The sequence below is a fragment of the Thamnophis sirtalis genome, unplaced genomic scaffold, assembly GCF_051295495.1.
Source record: "Thamnophis sirtalis isolate CommonGarterSnake01/CBP01778 unplaced genomic scaffold, rThaSir2_p1.2 scaffold_2, whole genome shotgun sequence".
In the NCBI taxonomy this organism is placed as follows: domain Eukaryota; kingdom Metazoa; phylum Chordata; class Lepidosauria; order Squamata; family Natricidae; genus Thamnophis; species Thamnophis sirtalis.
The window spans coordinates 75,823,903-75,841,961 of record NW_028261382.1 but is presented as its reverse complement, the minus strand read 5'-3'; the positions used below and the strand labels follow the sequence as shown (position 1 = coordinate 75,841,961).

The following is an 18,059-nucleotide window of genomic DNA, read 5'->3' as shown; positions in this document are numbered from 1 at the left end:
TTGCACTAAAACAACCCTACTAGCCAGACTCAGCACTGGAGTAGATTAAGCTCAACAATATACAGGAATATTTGCAGCAATCTCAAAGACTCAAAAAAAAAAAAAAAAAAAAAAAAGCCCTGGAACGTGGCACTATCAGAGATGGGATTCAGCCAGTTCTGACAAGTTCTGGAGAACTGGTAGCAGAAATTTTGAGTAGTTTGGAGAACCGGCAAATAGGCTGGCCACACCCCTGCTGCCTCCCAGCCGATCTTCTTTTGTTGCCCTGAACAGGAGAAAATAGCTGGAAAATAGGTTAGTGGGCTGGGGAGGGAATGGGGATTTTGCAGTATCCTTCCCCATGCTTTCAAAGCCACGCCATGCCCACCAAGCCACGCCCACAGAATCGGTAGTGAAAAAAATTGAATCCCTCCACTGTATTAGATGTTTGTTGAGATGGTTCAGGTTTGGATTATTCTGAAGTATTTCCTTCCATTTTTTAATCTTTCATTTTGAGTGGTGCCTCAAACAAGTATATGGAAACTTGTACATTTCAGATCATTTTAATCGGGCTGGAGGTCTCAAGAGCTTTTCATCTTTGTATTGGACCCAGCTTTCTCAATTATGTACTATGTTTTACTTAAAAACAATATATCTTTGTAGAACTCCACAGAACAGCATGAAGAGAAAGCAGTTGTAGTGGGCTACTTATTGCAGCATGAGGCCAAAAGGGGGGAAAGCTGAAAGTATGGCAATGAAAGTATCTAGAATGATAGGGTTGGTAAGACCCATTCCATCAATTTATGGAAAACAGATCTCTACGAATTCATCACCTCAATGGGTGAAGTCATAGCATCCGCCAATCACCAACCATTTTTCTCAAGGAAAACTAGGAAAAATATCAGAGACAAACCAGCCTGCCCTCTACTGACCATACCAAGTAAGTATTTTTCTTCCTACATGATGAGAAAAGTTAACTTCCCTTCAGGTTTTATTTCCAAATTCAGATGAAGTTGGGCTGGGAATGGCAGAGGAGTCTGAATGAAGAATGGAACCAATGGAAATGATGTCAGCATCGCTCTTCCTAGAAGTTCCCAGCTTTGAATATACACATTCTACATGAATTTATCTATTAGACTTAGTACAGTACTTTGGCATTATTAGTAGTATGCCACAGAAACATAAAGAAGGAACAGCTAGCTAGCCAGCCAGCCAGCCAGTCAGCCCTCCCCCCTCTCTTTTACTTTGAGTAACGCATTGAAGCTTCATGTCAACTGCAATATGTGTGAAAAGTCTCTGAAAATGTAGTATAAAATTGGAAAATCAAGCAACTTTAGCATTGAGGAGTTTTCATTGGCTATTGAAAACAAATGCTCTGTAGAAAATTGGAGGCTTTCTATCTGACCAGAGTAGACATGGATTCTGCTGGACTGATTTTATTGCTTGAAAAAGGGCATTACTGTATTTCTTCCACAGAAAGAATAAAGTGTCAACCCTGAAGCTGACCTGTCCGGAGACATTTTGAGGCTTCAGTGTTGCCACACTGGAACTCAGGAATAGGGAGGGGGAAGATATCTGGGATTTCGTAGCCAAAAGTAAATACTTTCTCCAGGGAACCAAGGACATTTCCACAGGTGGCCGGATGGAGGAGGAGTGAAGTTACCAGGCAATGGGATGGCACCCTGATTGGACCATGTGACTAATTGCTTGGAAAAGGGGAAAACTTTTACTTTTAATTAGGTGAAAACCGCAAGAACATTCAGAGTCAGTTTTCACCAGATCGTGCCAATATGATATGTCCAATAAAACTATTTTTTGAGGAACCTACCTGCCTCGGAATTCTGTTTGCTATGGGTGTATTACTTGGAACCCTGATTTAAAACTTGAATGGGCAGTCATACTTTCCTTGAACTGAGTTGTTTTTTTAATGCAGCAGAATCCATATTTAACTGGTGAGATGAGATGTTTTCTAGCGCTCTATGCTAAGTTTGCTTTTGATGGCTAAGCTAAGGCAAGATAGTAAAGCCACTTTATTTTCCAGATTTGCATCCAAATTTCAGGAGGGAGCTGCACTTGGCATGAACTTACACTATTTTTACCTTGTATATGGCAACAACAAACTGCCAGGGCAGTATATCCATACAGTTTGATTCCAGTCAAAGGAGGCTGTGTTGGTACTGCCAAGGAATTTTCACACTCAAACATTGCTATTTGGGATCAAACTGACCTGATGCTCTGATCAAACAGAAACATCAGCCAGATTATGTGGAACATTATCAGAGTAGCTATATTAATCACTTGCATATGCTAGGTTCACATATCATGCTAAGCCAAATCACATTGGTATTTATTGAGCCATGTGAATGCAACTACTGAGTAACAGCTTGGGCTTCCAATCAGTTAAAATTGTTCTTAGTGGCTCAATCATTTGACTTTTGGTCAATAAAATATAGAATTAACAACTTAATAGTGTCTTAAACACTTGGACTTATTTATTTGTTGCACTTATCAAATGTACTTATTATATTGATTTGTATTGTATTGCCACCCATCTTGCAATTAATTAGCTCAAAGTTTGTTTGATTAAACTATTGATTAAAGCTTGTATTGGCTTAAAACTAGTTTAACATTAGCATTTAATAACTCCAAATTATTTTGTGAATCAGTTTTATTTGTTTGGGCTTTAGCCAAATCTCATGTTAAATCAATGACTGGTTTATATTCATTCATTCATTCATTCATTCATTCATTCATTCATTCATTCATTCATTCATTCAATTTGAATAGCCACCAATCACATCTAAGTGATTTAGCATGGCTCACGACAATTGTAAAACAATAACCAGATAGAAAGCAGTTAAAACAAATATACAAATATATATAAAAATAACACCATATTAAAAGAAAGAAAGAAAAAAAAGAGAATCCTACTCAACAGCAAAATTACTATGTCACATTCAACATAGCCATTGTAGAAGTTCTCCATTACTACCAGCCTCACAAGTGCCATGGTGAAGCTATATTTTCAGGGCCTCCCTGAAGACCAGGCTGAGAACCTTCTAAGATCTGAATGGGATATAACCAGTGGTGGGATTCAGGCAGTTCGCACCTATTTGGGAGAACCAATTGTTAACTTTCTAAGCAGTTCGGTTGTTGGAAGAAATCTCCTTTTGTTTTTCTCCACTTTACATGGCTAATCCTGTAAGGAAGGCAGGAAGGAAGCATTCTGGTGTTGTTTCTAACCTCATCTTTATTGCCCTGCTTACAGAAATTGCCTCTCCGGTTAACCCTTATTACATTGTAACAGCTAAGGCGAAGTGCCCATCGACCTGAGTGACATTGAGTTGGCCACACCCACCCAGTCACGTGACCAACGAGCCACGCCTATCCAGCTGGTCATTAGGGCAGATAACCAGTTGTTAAATTATTTGAATCCCACCACTGGATGTAATTTTAATTTGTACTATATTATATACTAAAATCATTAATGGTTACAGCAGTGAAACCTTACTGACTTGATTGTAGCTAATACCAGTAAAACCAGTTTCATTTTAATTCAGTGTGTATCTGTGGTTGTGCCTCATACAGGGAAGGTAGAAATGTTTTTTCTCTGATTCTGTTCTAGGAACAGAACCGGAAGTAGGAAAATAAGCTTCTCACAATTTATCCCTCTTGAAAAGTAATGAAGGGAATATTGAGTTTGATCCCAAAATGTATCCTTTTCTCCTCTTTGCATGAACAGGATAGGTAAATGGCAATTATATGAGCATATTTTATATGAATAAAATGTACGCATACTAATTTATAGATACGCCAGCTTAGTATGTAAATGATGTTTAATGATCACTTGCACAATGAATGAACAGTAGCCAAAGTGGAAATGGTATGCAGAAAGAAACGACAAAGCAGGTGTAAATAGTCTCCTCTTCCTTTCTTGTGTTGCATATGGAAATATTACAATAAATTAAAAGGTACAATTAGAATAGGGCCAGGTGATTTGAGGTACTCTCCCATGATTTCTGTCTGACTACTACATGCCAGCAAAGTTGGCACTCTCTGGTTCTTTGATTAATCAATACCACTCAGAACGTGTGCCTTCTCTGATATGGCACCTGCCCTCTGGAATGAGACTTTGCTGAAATCTAAATAGTTCCTGCCCCTGTAAAGCTTTGAGTATCTAGTTGTTGGGTGGATGGAGCCCCTTGTGGGATATGATTTTGTCTATTTTTTTTAAAATGAAGCAACTGGAACCCCTATTATTTTGTTCGATATTGTGTTTTTATTGTTTACTAGGTGATTGCCCGGGTATTTATTTATAAGGGGAAAATGTCTGGACCACACGAAATTGCTAATGTCAGATTTTCCCCCTTACCAGAGGGAGCCTCCTTGTGGAGTACTGTAAAACCGTTACCATAGCAACTCCACTGCGCTGTACAGTAGAAGCCATTTAAAGGCACAACAGGCTACATCAGAACACACACCCCAGGGTGTTAGGGGTGTCTTACCCCGACAGTATTTTTCTCCAGAGAGTAAGTCATCTGTGCACCAAGTTTGAAAATTGCTCGAGGTATTCCAGAGTTATGCTGGAAAACACACACACACACACACACACACACACACACACACACACACACACACACACACACACAGAGTTTTGTATATAGAGAAGAAAGTTTGCTGTAGAGAACCAAGTAGGCCACTTTGAGCGAAATAGACAAGAATCATTATCTCAGCAAAATAAGGCTGAAAGATTCTTTAGGTCTGGAGAAACATTATAGTATTCAGAAGATTTACTGCAGTGTTTCTCAACCTTGGCAACTTGAAGATGTCCGGACTTCAATTCCCAGAATTCCCCAGCCAGCATTCACTGGCTGGGGAATTCTGGGAGTTGAAGTCCGGACATCTTCAAGTTGCCAAGGTTGAGAAACACTGATTTACTGGGATTCACAAGAATCTGTTATTAGAGCTTGTTTCAATGAAGTATACTTCATCTCTTCCAGTGAAGTTTGTTTCCCGATCTGGTTTACCTCAAAGGGCTGACCATCCGTCTTGCAAGACTTATTATGCTTCCACTCCCCTCCCTCTTGTATATACCTCAACTCATTGGGGATTTTTGAGAAAGTACCGTCTCTCAACCCAACCTGCTACCTCACAGAGTTATTGTTATTGGGGGGACGACTGAAAGAGCAGTGCTGTGTATGGTTCCTTGAGTTCCTGAAGGAAAAAGAAAAAAAAAAGCAAAGAGAAAGAAAAGGCCATTTATTTTGTCCACACAGAGACACACACACACACCCGCATCGTATATTCAGATTTCTATGCACAATCTCGCTGCCGATCGCCTGCCTAATTCTTTTAAGGAATAAAGGAGCTAACATGTACAGAAATGCATCGGCCTATGTGTCTTTGGCCTGTTAAAGCCCCTTCTGCTCACCGCTCTGTTTATACATGATAGACAACTAATTAACATCCCAGCCTCCTGAAAGGTCTTTTCAGAGGTAATGTACTGACAGATTATGTCAGTAAGGAGCACTGATTTGTCTAAGCAGTGATCACATTGTTTCAGATTGAATGAGGTGAATATTAAACTGCTTTAAATGCACTCTTCATAAAGCACTAATTACATACTCCCAGGAGAGAACAGGGAAGGAATACTAAACAGCGGAAAAGTCAACAGAGTTCTTTTTATAGTATGTTGCTGGGTTCTACGGTTTTTTTTCTTTCTTTCTCTCACTCTTACAGTAAAATCACAGCATGCTGAAGAATACACATTTATAGCACAATGGTTCACATCTAATTATATGGCAATCATTAGTTTTAAACTGGCTGTATTATATTTTCTTTGATATATTGTGCCCCCCAGCATCTCTCTGCATCAAACATTTCCAATGGCAGATTTTCTCCTCTTCTAACAAATGATTTTTTAAACTAAAATTTGCTTATTGTCCTTGGTGGGTTTTTTTTTAAAAAAGTCTGATTTAAATTGGCAGGAATAAAAAGGGCAAAAGGGAGGGGGGGAATGTCTGTTTAAGCAAAATACAAATCTGTATGCTCCCTTTAGGAATAGTACATTTTATTAATTGCTAGATACTGTATTTTTTTTAAATTAGAAAGAGTCAGTAATTGTCCAGCATACTTTCCCATGGCTTCTGATGAATTTCTGGGTTAAGCTATGTTTTGCTCTCTTTTTTTTATTTTTTCAACTGCAACTGAGGATTTAAAGTATCTAACGTCTGCAACTGTTGTGTAATTCTACTGTTTTAAAGGAATCGAAAGAAAAAGCAAACAATAGAAAACATCTGTGTTTCTGCCATTTTATCAAAATTATGAGCTTATGGAATGCAAAGAGCCAAAAGAAAGAACAAGATGGACATGGTCAAGTAATATGTCCATCCAATCAAAGGAGAACTAGGTATCACCATTATTAATGAATTGACGAACATTTCTTTTCTACTTATCAATATGAAATAAAACAATCTATCAAAAAAACAGTCCTTTAAATTAAGATATTTAATGTTTAGGTAGCATTCCATAAATTCAAAAATCAATCAAAGATAGGTTTAAGGAATAAATCTAAAAGACTCAATAGAAGGCATGAGGCATGAGATACTGTGCAAAACAAAATTTAAAAAAAAAGTCAATATTCCAGGAAAAAATGTCTGTAATTTTTGAAAGCCAGGGAAATGGCATATGACAAGCAGAGGTGGTATTCAGCCAGTTCTGACAGGTTCTGGAGAACTGGTAGCAGAGATTTTGAGAGTGGGGAGGGATTTTGCAGTATCCTTCCCCTGCCACGCCTACAAAGCCACAGAACCGGTAGTAAAAAAAAATTGAATCCCACCACTGATGACAAGGACAAACTTTCAGCTTCAAAGAAGGGAAGAGTTAGGACAGTCAGCCTAAAGGAAAATATTAAACAAAATGGGAGTTATTTTTCAGAAAATAAGAGAAATGACAGAAAAGAGAAACTGTATCAAAGAATACTTATGGAAAACATCTATTAGAAGCAAAGTAGGTTCAAAGACAATACAACAAATATACTGAAATGCCTTACAAATAGGATTATAGAATGCAGGGTTTGTTTGTTTTTTTATAAAAAAGAGGGGTGATATATTACACTGATCCTACTAAAAGAGCAATAAACTAGCTGTCAGATAGGGAAGCGGTAGGCACAGGTCAAAAATCCAGTGAACAGTTTAATGCTGTAAGAAAAGAAGCTCTGAATGAGGGAGGGAGGGAAGGAATCACGTAGAAAGAGAAATGATAAATGACTGTGCAATTTTTAGAAGAGGCAGAGGGACACAAGTGAACCTAAAATAGATCATGGACAGACAAAAAATAATCAGAATGATGTCACTTTTTAAACTATATCTAATGTTTTGAATATATATTATCTGAATTTGAAATATATTAAGTTTAACGAATGTGTCATTATTGTAAGAATAGTGGGATTGGAAGAGATGGAATCAAAATTGCTCCCTGTTGAACCAATTGTGAAGTGGTGCATTTATTCTTACATTTATTCCACTTTCACCATGTACCACATTTTGCATCCAGCCTTCCGTCCATATTCCAGCAAAGTTTTATCATAGCTCTAAATCAATGAACATTCAATTAATCTTTATTCCGCATCTTTTTACATTGCTCAGTGATCTGCCAACAAGGAAAAATCTACTCTTTATAGCTTCTGCCCAAATGGAACCTGCAATTCACTTTCCAAATATTGCTTGCTGCCAGTCTTATATTCTTTAAATAAGAATTCTACTGTATACTTTCCCCAGAGAGTCTTATCCGATTAATCCCTTTATAGTTTTTGTATCCATTCTTGTTACTTTCCTTCTGTATAGGAGAACAATAATGACCTTATTCTAATCTTCAGGCATGATGTAATCTGAACACATATTAAACACCTTGCCCTACTATTCCATAGGCAAATCACATCCACTTTAAACTTTTCTTCTGTTGCACCATCTACACCCACAGCCTTGCCATTGTGTAATATTCTTACAACATTTATGATTTCTCTTTTTTTTTTCTTGGATAATAAACTTGGTAAGTAATCATATTAGTATATGACTATGAATCCCATATAAACACCCACATACTTCTAGCAGTTCTACATTCCAAATCATTGAATGACTTTTAGTTTTATACACCTATTCACTCCGACAGAGTCTTCTTGTTTAGCCATTTTTCCTTACTTAAAAAAACCCAACTAAGATCAAAAACTCTTCGCATTTTTCCTGCCTAATTTAATTCTAACCATCCTCCCCTCCCAATCTTTGCAACCATATGTTTTCTCTCTCTAGGCTACAAAATAGCTTTCTCCCTTTGTAATGCAGTCCTTTTTGATACTGGCTCATATTCAGAATTTCTCTTATCTCCTTCCGTCCATCTTTCATCAAAAAAACCAACCATAAAATCAGTCATGATTTAGGTTCATTCCCCCATCACGTTCTGTATATGTATGAACAGATAAATCATATATTGAAACAGACCTTTTCTAAGTAGATCTATTTATTTATGTATATTTATCACATTTCTAACTGCCCAACTCAACTGAGTGGGTAGTTTACAACAAAAACAGAAAAACACAGGGAAAGGGAATAAATAAAAAACAAGATACAACAGAGTTAAGAACAAAGTTAAAATTAAAATGTTACAGAGGTGAAGGTAACATGGTATCTTAAGACACTAATTACCCAATAGAATAGAAGTAGGATATAGAATAGGATAGAATAAAATAGAAGAGAAAAGAAGAGAAGAGAAATAGGATGAAGAATAGAATAGATTAGCAAGAATAGAATAGAAGAGAGTAGAGTAGAGTAGAATAGGAGATGGAATGGAATAGAAGAGAAGTAGGTTGAAGAATAGAATAGAAGACTAGACTAGACTAGAACAGAACAACTGAACAGAACAGAACAGGTGTCAAAGTCGCCCGAGCTCCGTTTTCACTGGCAAAGGGTTGCAGGAGGCCTTCGCAGCTGGAAACGAAGCTCAAGAGCCGTTTTCACTGTCAGAGGCACCGCAGGCCAATCCCACACTGTTTCCAGGGTGGCCCTAAGCAACCTGTGGGCCAAATCTGGCCTGCTGGCCTTGAGTTTGACACCCCCGTGGTAAACCCACATTATCTTCCAAACTCTTCCTACCTCTCCCACACTGACAATGAAGAGTAAAGGTAAAGCTTCCTCTCGCACATATGTGCTAATCATCCCCAACTCTAGGAGGCAGTGCTCATCTCAGTTTCAAAGCTGAAGAGCCAGCACTGTCCGAAGATGTTTTTGTGGTCATGTGGCTGGCATGACTAATGCCGAAGGCACATGGAATGCTGTTACCTTCCCACCAAAGATGGTTCCTATTCTTCTACTTGCATTTTTATGTGCTTTCAAACTGCTAGGTTGGCAGAAGCTGGGAGAGGTAACAGGAACTCACTCCGTTACGCGGCACTAGGGATTCGAACTGCCCAATTGCCAATCTTTCTGATCGACAAGCTCAGCGTCTTAGCTACTGAGCCACCACGCCCCTGAAGATACCGCACCATATTAATTAATGTGTGAACACTGAATAATAGCCTCAGTGCCTCAGAAAAAAAAGTTCTAGTGCAAAAAAACCTCCTCTAAAATATGGAAAACTAAACTCTGAAAGAAAACCTCATGTGCTTCTGACAAAACGAATTGGCAAACTGAATCCTGAGGGAGCTACCACCTCGAAAAGGAACCTAGTCAGGAAGGGAATTGACTCTCACAGATAGAAACACCATCTTACTGGCAAGATCACCTCCAGGTCATCTCTTATCCAAACCTTTATGTCCCAAGCCCTATAGGCATAAACTCTGACATTTTCAGTTACCACCAGCTCTTAATATTTATGAACCTGGCTCACAAAATGCTTTGGGTTATAATAAGGTCTAAAAGTACTCTTTGAGGTTATGATTTTCTAGTATTAAGATAACATGGTATCAAACTATCATGATAATTATGAGACAGAAAATTGCACTTATCTCTGACAACCGAGATGTGTTGCCTTCCTTTTAAGTCCAATGACATTGAGTCTCATGCTTGCCATCCACGCAACTCTTGGTGTGAATATTAATACCATTGCCTCTATTAGAATATTGAAAATTGTTTGCACAAGGTTCTGTAGGTTGGCTATCTGATCAAATGAATGAATGGATAAATAAATAAAAAGAGGCGATTAGATGCTTATTACCTACTGACAGTCAACAAAAGTTCGGCATCTAAATGATATGTTTGCATTTTGAAAAGTGGAAACCCTTCTATGCTTTCTAAACTTTATGAGCTTCAAAAGGCCACTTTTTTGAGTTTTATTACATTCATCTGCTTCCTGCCAAAAGTTCTGAAAGGAAGTATTTTTCATAAAAGCAAATAGCCTGTACAAAGGACCTCCTAAATTCCTATCCAGTGTAGTGTTTCTGTTTGATAACAAGAGGACTTGCAATTTTATGATTCTTTCATTCATTTGGCACCAAAAGTGGGGTCATCTGTTTCATGTCTCATAGGAGGCAGAACAAGATCCATAGGATAGTAATAAGAGTAGGGACAATATATTTATCAAGTTTCAAAGTGTGCTTTTGCTGTTGCAACCATTATCGCTTCTCAGCTTGCCAACAAACCAGGCAGGAGGGAAGTGGGAGATGGAATCCAGACATCAAGAAGACAGCCATGAGAACCAAGGACACTTCAGCGGGTGTTTGCCAAAGGTAAAGACTTTTTCTCATAACAATACAATGAGAGTTAATTGGACAGTGTGACCTGTTCTAATAGAAGGAGGATCTATACTTTAATTAGGTGGGTTTGTGCAGGAATTAGCTGGTTTTGTCCTCATCAGTGCCGATATAATGTACTCAATAAAGTTTTGCATTCAGAGATTGGATTGTCTCAGTCGTGTTTGCTTGGGTTGGGTTCGTCAGTCAGTACTGACGAACCCAATATTGCTATGTTACTATAATATTACTATATCAGTGGGATGTTATTTCATCACCATAAGTGCTAATTTGACTACTGTGGAACGATTGCTAAAAGTCTTTGGAATAAATAATGCACAGGATTAATCATCTGGAATAAAGTGTTCCCTAAACTCTGCTTCAGCAGAATATCCCAGACTATTACCTATATATGGACTTATAAATTAGTTTTTCCCATTCACTAACAGAAGGGAAAAACACTCTCAAGACAGAATCAAACATACAGATCAGAAGACAATGATAATGAAAAGGTAATATGTTTTTGAAGCATCCTCAACTAAGCAATGTGATGCACTCCACGTATTTACTAAATATATCACATACCTTTTAAGCTGAAACTCAAGAAGTGAATTCCAGTTGGAATATTTATCAAACAACCACTAGGAATTCAAGATGGAGTGGGGGGGGGGTCTTTAAAATTATGGGCTAAATCTAACCTTTTGTAGAAATACAGAAAATCTTTAGGAAAAAACCGACATAAGCCCTCCAAAAACTATCCCATTGACAAATGAATAAGATGAACGCTGACATATATTTGGGGAAAAATACTGTTTTTTTAAAAAAATCTCCTATTAGAGCTTCTTACACCTTACACTCATGGCACCTTGTAATATAAAGGTAAAGGTTCCCCTCACACATATGTGCTGGTCGTTTCCAACTCTAGGGGGCAGTGTTCATCTCTGTTTCAAAGCCAAAGAGCCAGCACTGTCTGAAGATGTCACTGTGGTCATGTGGCAGGCATGACTAAATGCCAAAGGCACCTTCCCACCAAAGGTGGTTCCTATTTTTCTACTTGCATTTTTTACATGCTTTCGAACTGCTAGGTTAGCAGAAGCTGGGACAAGTAATGGGAGCTCACTCCATTCTGCTGTGCTAGGCATTCAAACTGCCGAACTGCTGACCTTCCTGATTGACAAGTTCAGTGTCTTAGCCACTGAGCCACCATGTCCCTACTATGGCACCTTGTAGAATTTCACAGGCACTTTAGTAAAAACATTTCCTTTAGTAAGAATATTCCTATTTTTCTTTAAGATTTCTACTATTTTAATTTTTTATGCCTCTCAAAGAACTTGCTAAACCAAAAAGCAGTTGAGATGCTGATAAATTGTTATGCTGCTATTGTTACTAGGAAGCCTTTAGTCAGAAATCCTAGTTTAGGTAACAGGATTGTAATTCTGTATGTTTGTGTGTGTGAGAGAGAAAGAGCTGAAAGCCACAATCTGAAAGGTGGGATATAAATAAACATAAATAGATGAATGACATGGTTCTAGCAGGGTGACCACTCACTGCGTTCCTTCTAGATGCAAAAATTCCTTGGAAAGGAAGAGTCACCCAACCCCTCTCTTCTTCTGTCTCTTTCCCTCTCTCTCAAGAACATGAAAGAATCTGATAATTACTTCTATCTACCACTCAACTGTACTAATTACCAACCTATTTCTTCACAGTATGACAGACACACTCTCTCCAAAACACATAGAGATAAATTAGCACTAATTGGTTTTTCTCTGGCTGTTTGAATTAGTATTTAAAGCTCCAATTACAAAGCAGAATAATTACTATTAATGTCCTGTCGCAGTACAAAAGGCAGAGAGCGCGCAAGAACAAACCCAGGTGTGTTATTACACTGATTACAGAATATTTAACCTGGCTCGTTAAGACAAAGGCGGAAGGAAAAGGGAAGACCATTTTTTTTTAAAGGAGGAAGATGGGAGAGATTCCTCTTGTGCCCAATGCCTTTTGTAACTTGGTGCAGTGGTGATTCACTGCTGCTCATGTCAAAGACAAATAGCACAGGAAACTGCTATTATGACAGAAGACAAGCATCGTCATTCTGGAAGGCGAGCTGGCTTTGCAGCCAGGGAAGTTTTGAAACACCTTTGTACAACTTGGGTGGGAATAATTGCGGGGGGGGGGGGGGGACGGGACTTGCCTGCTTCTTCAAGTGTGCTTTCCATCTTCTACTTTCTTGACATTTCAATCACACTAAATTGAGAGGCATTGGGGAATACAAATAGCTGCCATTTCTGTTAAATCTCTGAAGTATAAAAGACAATGAGACTTGGAACTCAAAAACTCTGTTTTTTCCCTCTCCTGGCTTCCTCATTTGTCACTTCTCATGCTATTTCTATTCCTAAATGGTCTAGGGTTGGCGGTTGCTTTTTTTTCTCTTTCCCTCTGCTGGGTGTGGGATTGTGTGTGTTGAGGGAGGGAGTGGGATTCGGAAGGTCTCTATCATCCCTTAGGAAACGGTAGGGCAGAAGAGGGGTGGGTTCCGGCAGCACTACTGTTGGTTCGCTCATGGACACGCTTTGTGCATGCGCCAGTGGTGAGTTCTGGCCGGTACGCCCCTATATGGGCGTACCAGTGGCAGCTGGGAGCAGCAGCCACCCACCCACCCACCCTCATTCCTTACCTGTATTTAAGCCAACCGGGCCATCTGTGCACACACATGCAGAGTACGATGCTTGCACAACCTCCGCCGAGCAGCTAGAGCATTCGCTGGCTGGGGAATTCTGGGAGTTGAAGTCCAGACATCTTCAAGTTGCCAAGGTTGAGAAACACTGAGCTAGAGCATTGCAGGGCGGTGGGTGCACATGCATGCCCAGTGTGCATGCCCGGGGTAGATCCCTGGCCCCATTGTAGCGTATCAGTTGCGATGGGATCCAGAACCCACCACTGGCATGTGCGCTTGATGTGCGCTGTGTGCACATGCAAAGTGCAATAAAAATTGTTCTGCGCATGCGCAGAAGCAAAAAACAAGATGGTGGTACCTATGGCGCCATCCAGAGAACCAGTTTGGGGGTGTGGCAGGCCTGGGTCACTGCCAGTTCCAGCAACCCAGGCTGCCAAACTACTACCAGTTCAACTGAACCGGTCCGAACCGGTAGGAACCCACCACTAGGGCAGAAGCACATGTGTTGAATAATGTACAGTAGCTAAAACGGTAGGTCAGTATTTACACTTAGTTGGAAAGAAGCTTTCAAAATTTGCTCTGGTGCATGACCTCCATGGTGTATTGGACGAGGTGGATATTTGGATCTGGGGGCCTAGCTATGAAAAACCAACTTCTTATCTATATAGTCTTACTAGTTGATAACCCGGCATTGCCCGGGTATTTATTTATAGGGTGAAAATGTCCAGACCAAACATAATTTCTAATGTTGGATTTTTCCCCTTACCAGAAGGAGCCCCCTTGTGGAGTACAGTGGAGCCATTACCATGGCAATTCCACTGCGCTGTATAGTAGAAGCCATTTTACAGCAGTACAATAGAAGCCATTTTAAGGCACAACAGGCTGTATCTTAACAGAACACCCACCCCCAAGGGGTGGTGGGGGTGTCTTATCCCCACAGTATTTGTTTCCAGAGAGTAAGTCATCTGTGCACCAAGTTTGGTTGAGATTGCTCTAGGCTTTCCAGAGTTATACTGGAACATTCACACACAACCATTTTTTATATATATAGAAGAAAGATTATTTATTCTAAAGAGGAAAAAATCTGCATGAAGAGGAAGACTCAGAGACCTACCCAAGGCACAAAAGCACATTTATATTAATCACGTCTACCATTAAATGACACACTTTTTCAGTGATTCTGTGGTTATTCTGAACTTAACATTCACTTTGAACCTCACTTAATTGATTAAGAAAAGCTCTGATTATGGGGTCAGATGATTTCACAGACTGTCTGACTATAGCCCTTTTTTCACTTTTGACAAAAATGGGATATTTGCAATTATTTTAAATGGTTAATGTTTCGACATTTCAAATAAATACCTTATGTTCTGACCTAGGCTCCCCAAGAGCATGACGCAAACTCCTGGTTCCGACAAAAACCCCTTTTATTAATTTTCTGCAAATTCTGCTCATTCACATCCAGCGAAGTCTTTCAAGGGAGGATTTGCAGTCACAGACTTTATCTGGCTTGGAGAGCTAACAGGCCGATATCTGCAGAACTTGGCAAGAAGTCTCGGAGAGTCACTAACCAATTAAGTGAACTAATGGTCTCTTACAAACTCCATTCCCCTTTTGTTCCTCTTTTATTTCCTCTGGGAGGGGCCGTTCATCATCCATCTGTGGCCCTACTCCCAAGTCGACCCCTGTTCTTTAGTTGTTTCATTCGTCTGGCAACTCTGCACATGTGCAAACTGGGAACAGGCTCCAGCTGTTCGTCTGCGTCACTGATGTATGACTCTGAAGACAGCTGATAACTGTCAGACAGCCCTGGCCCCCTCTCTGCCTCTGAAACAGAGCCCTCATCAGAGCCTTCCCCAGATTCCAGGACTGGCCCAGGTTCCTCCCTAACCTCCTCACTGTCCAAGTCTGCTGCCAGCTCTACTGGCTGCTGGCGGACCACAACACTGTGATTCTCTGAAGTCACTCCCCATAGTTGAATTCAGAGCAACTTAGACCAATTTATTTTATTTCAGATAAAATCTAAGCATGAGAACAGTATTGATAGTTTAATGGCAATAATTTATGTAAACTAGCACTAGTTTCTGGGGCTAAGAACATTGCTGTCCACCCAGATCCTTTAGGATGATGTGGGTTAGATCCAAAGTAAAAAAAGAAGAAGACAAACCACAGTAACAGATCTAAATTCTTCTTCTAAGTCAGATTATAGCTTTTGGATATGTTTCAATCTTTTTTGCATGATGCCACTCTGTACTTCCAGCTGGTAATAAATGTAGGCCTTTCTACTTAAGGAAACCAAGCTTTGATTACATTTTAAACTTTGCTTTTCTCTCAATTTCACTCAAAACAACATATTTAGTTCCTCTGCTTACGTTTGTTAATCCATACCTCTGCTTACATATGTAATCCATACATAAACTGATCTTCTGCTTCATTTTGGTTTTTCTAAGCTAGGGGTGTCAAACTCAAGACCTGGGGGCCAGATCCGGCCTGCAGGGTACTTAGATCTGGCCCGCGGTGCCCCACTGGAAACAGCGAAAGACCGGTCCACAGTGCCTCTGCCAGTGAAAACGGAGCTTGGGAGAGCTGCATGCAGCCCTCCCGAGCTCTCTTTTTGCTGGCAGAGGGCTTCAGGGGCCGTGGCAGCTGAAAACGGAGCTCGGGAGCCCATTTCAGTTGGCAGAGTGCTCGGGCCACCATAGGTGCCCGCAATATGAGTGATTTCAAGCTGGCCATGCCCCCCGCCCTCTTGGCTCCCTACGAGGTCAAATACAACCCTGATGAAATCAAGTTTGACACCCCACCATACAAGTCATCCAGTGGTGGGATTCAAATTTTTCTAATACCGGTTCTGTGGATATGGCTTGGTGGGCGTAGCAAGAGAAGGATACTGCAAAATCCCCATTTCTTTCCAATCAGCTGGGATTCAGGAGGCAGAGAATAGATGGGGGTGGGGCCAGCCAGAAGTGGTATTTACCGGTTCTCCAAACTACTTATAATTTCCACTACTTGTTCTTCAGAGCTGGTCAGAACCTGCTGAATACCACCTCTGAAGTCATCCATATTTTCCTATTAATATTTCCAGCTTTTGACAATACAATCTCCACTTAGCAGCAGTACATCCTACTTGCGTGATTTCAATGTGAACTTTATCATAAAACTCATCTTCACCTGCAGCGATAGTTGGAGCATAAGTCGGATGATTGCCATATTATACAACTGTCTGTGAATGTCTATGGAGATTTTCAGTCATCGAGTCATGTTTGTGTCAAGGTACTTTTTCAAAAGGCAACTGGACTTTTTCTCCTTTGAAGACATTTTGCTTCTCTTCCAAGAAGCTTCTTTGACCTCTTTCAAACCACAGATCCTCTCTGTCCAGAATGTCTTTAGGAGACAGAAAGGCCACATTCTTTAGAAGGTCAGAAGAGGAAACTCAAATCCTTTGCCACGTAATGAGAAGGAAGGACTCCCTGGAGAAGAGCCTAATGCTGGGAATGATGGAGGGCAAAAGAAGAAGAAGAAGGGATGACAGAGAATGAGGTGGCTAGATGGAGACACTGAAGCAGTTGGAGTGAGCATAAATGGACTCTGGGGGATGGTAGAGGACAGGAAGGCCTGGAGGAACATTGTTCATGGGGTCGCGATGGGTTGGACATGACTTCGCAACTAATAACAACAACAACAAAGTCCACATTCTAGACAAGAAAGAACCGCTGGTTTGAAAGAGAGGTTCAAAGAGGCCATCTACATTAAGAATGAACAGCCCTCTCTCAACAGAAGGGGAGGGATACGACACCACTTATTTCCCCTTTACAACACTGACCTTTCAGCAGTTCCAAGAAGGTCCACACCAATTTGTACTATTCAGTTAGCCTGAGGGCACAAATAAACATCCAAGTGGCCTCAATGACGCTCAGAAAGAGTGCTAACAACCAGATGACTGCAAGGAATATAAATTCTTCCATCCTCCACTATTCAGTTAGAACTGAAGAAGAATCTTGGATTAGAAGTGAAATGTTTTCAAGGAAAAAGTTGCCTTTTGAAAAAGTACCTTGGGACCAGTGACATGCAGTCAGGGGAGGCAGGGCCTCACCACTGTCATCATGAAAAGAAAAAAAAAATTAAAAGGAAAAAGGCTGAGGTAGTTGCTGCCAGAGTCACAGTGGATGACTCTGCTTTGTGCTTAACTGTTTAAAAAGGCCTCTAAAAAAGTGCCCTCTACAGGAGGAGGCGGGAGAACCACGTGCCTCATTTAGTCTATCTTTATGATCACTCGAACAGAGTTAAGCAAGGGTTAAAATTTGAAAAATTCCTTATGTAGATGAGGCACTTGGTTATCTTGCCCCGTCCTGTAGAGGGCCCTTTTTAAAGAGGCTTTTTTAAACAAGCAGAGTCATCCATTGGAGACTTTGGCAGCAGCTAACCCAGCCTGACTTCAGCAGCTCTTGCCTTTTTCCTTTTACATTTTTACATTTTCATCATGGCAGACAAGAGCAGAGTTGAAATCCTCTGTGAAACAGCTGGAAAAGGTATGTGGGTCGGAGGGAGGGGGAGGAATTCAAAATTAATGTAATTTGTAAGTAATTGTATTATTGTAAGTTGTGTGTGTGTGTGTGTGTGTGTGTGTGTGTGTGTTTTACCCGCCTCTGCTGGCGCGCGGGCTGGTACTTTTTTTTATGTCAGACA

At 40.2% G+C, this 18,059-nt stretch overlaps 1 protein-coding gene across 2 annotated transcripts in view; it reads right to left on the bottom strand.

Moving 5' to 3' along the window:
* PEBP4 (phosphatidylethanolamine binding protein 4) overlaps positions 1-18,059 on the bottom strand; it is a 293,106-nt gene that overhangs the window by 104,974 nt on the left and 170,073 nt on the right. The window lies entirely within an intron of this gene.